Raw genomic sequence first — 6,000 nt, 5'->3', positions numbered from 1 at the left:
ATCCAATGTGGCTGGACAGGGGTAGTACATAAGCACTTCAGGAGAGGGAGGGGAGGGCAGTGACATCACAAGGGCCTTTGGCAGGACCTCAGCCTATTGGACAAAGGTGGTGGGGAGGCGATGATCTCACAGAGAGATCTTGACATCAGCCAGGCAGGACAGGGGTGCAGGGCAGGGGCAACCTTGGAGATCCCTGGGGCTTTGTTTCAGCAAGTCTCCTTCTCGAGGTCTCTCCTTGAGGACTGAGAGAGAATTCACTTTCATGTATGTGAGCGCAAGGAGGACCCTCTTTGGAGTTTTCTCCTTTTCTTTTATTGATTTTCCTAGAAAAAAGACATCCCTGTATAGAAGGTAAGAGCCTCCGAGAGGTTTGGAACATTTTTAGTCTGATCCATCAGGTGACGGCTGATTTTTAGGAAAGGAAAACACTAGATTGTGGGGGCAGCATTTTATTTCCAACCTAGGACTTTGTCCCTTAGAATTACTGGGGACATTGGGATTTCTCCTTTTGTTTTCCCTTTTCCTGTCTCTCCCTCCTTTCTCTTCTTCTCTTGCATCTTTGTCCTTTTCCCCTGCTCTCCTTTCACCACCAGGACCTGTCTGTGCATGTGGAGTGGGGGGCGGGCGGGTTTGCACTCCAACTCTCATTGTGGGAGGCCCTCCCAAAGACCTGTGGCTGGAATAGTGCTCTAAAAGTGACTCCCTCTGGTGGTGACCTGGGACATCTGGTGAGAACTCTCAGCTTTCTGATTCTCAGAGTCTCAATGCTGATTGGGCGAGCATGGGGCTCTTGTGAGGGAGGAGACTCAGGTCCTTGTTACTCTCTTTTAAGACCAAGGAAATAAGCCATAAACAAACACATGTTTGACTGCTCTTGCTGCTTTTCTCCATTCATTGTCTTTGAGTAATTCATGATTCTCTCTCTAATGGGCTAGTTCTTCTAAAATACTTACTGACTAATTAGTTTTTAATAAAGCCACATGCAAACCCATACTTCCAGTAACAAAGGAGTCAGGCGGCACCCTACAGAATGGGGGACAGTCCGCTGGAAAGCAGTGACCCTGAAAAGGATTTTGGGGCCATAGTGGACGAGCTGCTCAACATGATCTGTCAATGTGAAACTGGTAGAAAAGGCTAAAGCCATTTTTGGATGGATAGAGTAGTGAGTATTGAAAGGGAAATGATACAGCATTGGTGAGACTGATATTGAAATGTTGACTCCAGTTCTTGTGTCCACATTTTGAATATTATGTTAAAAAAATTGGAGAGGGTACAGAAAAGATTCATAATTGAGTGATGGGGATGATGCCTTTTAATGAGACATTGAAAAAGCTCAATCTGTTTAATATATACAAAAGAAGAATGAGAGGTGAGTTGCTTGACTTCATGGAGAGAAAATGTTGAGTATAAAAGGGCTTTTATCTAGCAGGGAAAGGCATGACAAGACCCCATGGATGGAAGCAGAAATCAGAAAAAGTATAATGACAATAAGACCCAGATTTGTAAGAGGGTGATTCATCATTGGAACAAAGTACCAAGAGAAATGATGGCTTCTCCATCTCTTGATATCTTCTAATAAAGACTAGGTGCCTTCCTGGAAAATGTTTGAGTAAAAGAAAAACCCAGCTCTTCTGACATACAGGAGGCATTAGGATATGCAGGGGATCAGATTAAATGCTTTAATGGTTCCTTCTGGCCATAAAGTCTACTAACTTATGAAAACCTGATTGTGGCCTGGGGAAGAGCCTCTCGTGTTCTACTGTGTAGTTGGTGTCATCCCCACAATGAAGAGTCATTGAGTGGGGTGATTCAGGGGAAGCAGCTCAAACATCCAATGCGGCTGGACAGGGGCAGGACATCAGCACTGCAGGGGAGGGGTGGGTGTGGCAGTGACATCACAAGGGCCTTTGGCAGGACCTCAGCCTATTGGACAAAGGTGGGGGGGAGGAGATGATCTCACAGTGAGATCTTGACATCAGCCAGGCAGGACACGGGTGCAGGACAGGGGCAACCTTGGAGATCCCTGTGTGTTTGCTTCAGCATGTCTACTTCTCGAGGTCTCTCCTTGAGAACTGAAAGAGAATTCACTTTCACGTACGTGAGCGCAAGGAGGAACCTCTTTGGAGTTTTCTCCTTTTCTTTTATTGATTTTGCTGGAAAACAGACATCCCTGTGTAGAAGGTAAGAGCCTCCGAGAGGTTTGGAACCTGTTCAGTTTGATCCATCAGGTGCCGGCTGAATTCTAGGAATGGAAAACACTAGATTGAGGTAGCAGCACTGTATTCCCAATGTAGGACTTTGTCCCTTAGAATCACTGGGGACATTGGGGTTTCTCCTTTTTGTTTTACCTTTTCCTCTGTCCCTCCTACCTTTCTCTTCTTGCTTCCTTTGTCCTTTTCCTCTGCTCTCCTCCCACCACCAGGAACTCTGTGTGTGGAGTGGGGGCCGGGGGCATTGTGGGAAGTCGTCACAGAGAGGTGAGATTGGAATAGTGCTCCGAGAGTGATCCCCTCAGTGGTGACCTGGACCATTCTTTGGGCTATTTGATGAGAACCCTTCGCCTCCCACCCCTCAAAGTCTCAACCTTGATTGGCTGAGGAGGGGGCTATTGACAGGGAGGAAACTCTGGTCTTTGTTGTTCTCTTTTATGACCAAGCAAAGAAGTCACAACCAGTTATATGTTTGACCAATGTTGATGCTGCTCTCCATTCATTGTCTCGGAGCAGTTCATGATTCTCTCTAACATTCCAATTCTTCTAAAATACTTGCTGAATAATTACTATGAACAATTGTTGGTCTGTAGCTCATGTGAGAGCAACTCTGTTACTGACTGGCTGCATCAGCTAAGGCAAGTCACTGCTCCTTTCTCAGCCTTAGTTTCTCCTTCTGTCAAGTACGAATAACAATCCTCTCCCACCTACCTCGCGATGGGTGGATGATGGGGATCCATTGAAGAGTGTCACTAGTAGCAGTGCAGAATAGGAGGTGTCCTATCACATTGAGCCATATCAGATTATGACATAATATTCTATTTTATTTGTATTTTATTCTTTTGAAATTGTTAAGAGCAGCAACTACTTAGCTCAGACTGAAGCATCTCGTCTAATTTTCTAGATCATAGTGTCTCCCCTTTCTGTACAACGAGACAGTTTAATGCACTGTGACAAACAGGAGATGCTCTTGTTTTGCAAACAAATATTTTTGCAAAGAATTTTCATCCTACTAGTTATGATTTCAAGAAATAAAGTGGTTTAGTCTGAATGGATTTTCTGACAGAAAACGGTTTCCATGAAAATTTTCACCCCTTATTTCCTGGGCTCTATCCCTGCCTCCGGGGGGGTTGTTGTCTGTTAGTTAGAACAAGAGTCAGGACTGTTGGCTTCTCTTTCTGGCTCTGTCACCGCTTTGCTGTGTGACACCTTGGGTAGGTCCAAAGGGAATAGGGTCAGTTCTCTAACTCCAGGCAGCAGTGAGCCTGGGTGAGATAAGGGATGTTCAAGCCGTCTGCAAAGGGATGTTTCCAGGTGTTGAACGTCAAGAATTCTAAACTTTGCTAAAATGGCTAGTCTAGAGAAACAAGGAATAGTTGGGGCCAAACTTGAACCATTGTCTTTTTTAAAGCCCATTCAGGGATGTGAGTCCCAGAGAGCCATAGAGAGGGTGAGTAACTTGCCCAAAGTCCCACAGATCAATAGGCAGCAATGGAACCAGGAGTGACACTCCCTCTCAAAGGCAGGGGGACCGGACATGAGGGCCTGGTTGTAATTGCCAGCTGTGGGAGGGAGTGTGCAGCAGTGGTTAGTGAAGGGGTCCATCCGTGGTTCTGACACTCGGTGTGACCCTGAGCCGGTAGCTCAGGCCTGTTTGCCATCAGTAGGGTTGGGGTCCCATTGCTACAGCCCAGGGGGGTTGGGAGGCTCCAGGAACGTGTATAAGTGCTGGGAGGTCAGGATCCTGGAGGCGCTGTCACCTCCGCACTAGGGCAGTGTTCTGCACCCCGCTGCTGCTGGCTGAGTTTCTCCGTCCCTTGACAATAAGACAAACTCCTCTTTTCACAGACAGTTGATCGCCCACTGTCATCACCCTGCCTGCTGGCTGGGCAGGGTAACTCCTCAGATCACCACCCTCTCCAGCCTGCCTTGGGCTTGGAGAGTGAGGAGGAGGGTGAGGGACATCTGCTGACCGTGAACATCCACCATCCATCATACCATCACCTAGAGCAAGTGAGTGGCATTAGGGTTCCTCGGTGGCTTCCCCTGTCTGTCTGGGGAGAGGCAGAAACAGGGGGAGAGAACATCTCCAAAGGGGGATTTCATTTGCAAACAGCCCCCAATAGCCCCTCACTCTTTGACTGGGCAGGGGCTTCTCCAGAGCCATCTCCAGTGTGTTTGGAAAGGTCCCAGCAATGGGGCTCCCAGTCCTTTCCTTGTGGGACACTGTTCCCCAGGCTGAGTGTCTCTGAGCTGGGCCAGACCCTGTGAGCTGCTGGGCATGGAAATCAATGGGGAATGAGGAGGGCCCTGATCTTCCTGTGCCTAGGGTCTTTGTGACTTTGACGTGGGGAATGGTTTTCCAGGAGAAGTCCGGACTCCTGGGTTCTGTTCTTTCTCTAGCCTGGGCGGGGGAGTGTGGCCTGGGATGACAGGAGGCGGCTGCTTGTCCAGAGTAACCGATGGTCTTTGGGACTGACCCCATTGCTCTAAAAGGTTGAGACTTCCTGGATATTGCAGCAGCAGCAGGGATTATGAGGGGGAACATTGGGAGCAGATCATGCAATGAACTCCTGCCAGTGTGGGTAGCTTGCACTCCCTGCACTCCTGTGGGGGGAGAAGGGGCTGCTCTGGTTGGAGCAGGGATGAGGAGGGACCGAAAAGGCCCATGAGTGAAAGGCTGCCTTGACACCAGACTCACACCTGCTCCCCGCTCGGTTCCAGGATGACCAGGCTCCTGAGGATGTTCAGGAAGAAGGCTCTGCAGGTGGCCCCAGAGCCTGAGGGAAGCAGCTGCCATCTTCCCAAGGGGCAGAGAAACCTCTCCATCCCCACTGGCGGGGAAGCAGCGCCCACCCAGACCAGAAGGCGGACGTGCCCAGCCTTCTGGCAAACAAAACCCGCTCCCGGCGCAGGCGCCGAGCTGGGAGAGGCCCCGACCAGGCCCAAATGGAGCTGGCTGAGGATGCGGTTTCGCACACTCCACCACCATTCTGCACTTGCTCAGCCGGTAGTTGAAGAGTTCTTCTTCACTGTCCAGGGCGCCTGTATAGGACTTCATGAGCAGGGCCGGCTCTAGGTTTTTTGCCGCCCCAAGCAAAAAAAAAATTTGGCTGCCCCCCACCCCAGCCCTGGGCTCTTCCCCCCCCCGCCACCAGTGCCCTCCCCCACCCGCATGCCCCAGCCCTGGGCTCTCTCTTCCCCCCCCCCACCCGCACCCCCTGCTGCCCCAGCCCTGAGCTCCCCCCCCAAACATGACCTTCTTGTTCACCACAGCAATCCCCATTTACACTTGCAGTGGGGATCAAACTGTTTCTCCTATTTTTATTTCACTTTAGTATAAATCTCGCCCCCGCAACCCCATCTTTAGTGCTCCAAATGCACATGGAAGGCATAGGGACTAACCCTCAAACCTTGTACCCAGAAAGGGATGGGGATCTAGTAAAGAGGGTTCAGGCAGAGGAGCGGGTGTGGGGGTGCTTGTGGAGGAGGAGAGGGGGTATCAGGAGGGTTGCGGGAGAAGAGGTGCAGGGGAGGGGGGAGGTGTGGGAGGAGAGGGCTGGGGGAGGGTACAAGGGGAGAGGTGTGGGTGAAGGGAGAGTACAAGGGGAAGGGGTGCAGCAAAGGAACAATGGGGGAGGTACAAGTGGAGGGGCTGCGAGCGGGTTGGGGGATGCAAGGGCTGAGAGGGGCAGGCGTTGACAGCTGCTTCCCCAGCCCCATGCAAGCAGAGCCGAGAGGACAGACACTGACCTCCAGGTGCCTGAGCTGCGGGGGTCCCCCGGCAGGG

Source organism: Chrysemys picta, chromosome 12, assembly GCF_011386835.1.
Source record: "Chrysemys picta bellii isolate R12L10 chromosome 12, ASM1138683v2, whole genome shotgun sequence".
NCBI classification, from domain to species: Eukaryota; Metazoa; Chordata; order Testudines; family Emydidae; genus Chrysemys; species Chrysemys picta.
Note: the sequence above shows the minus strand (reverse complement) of the source record.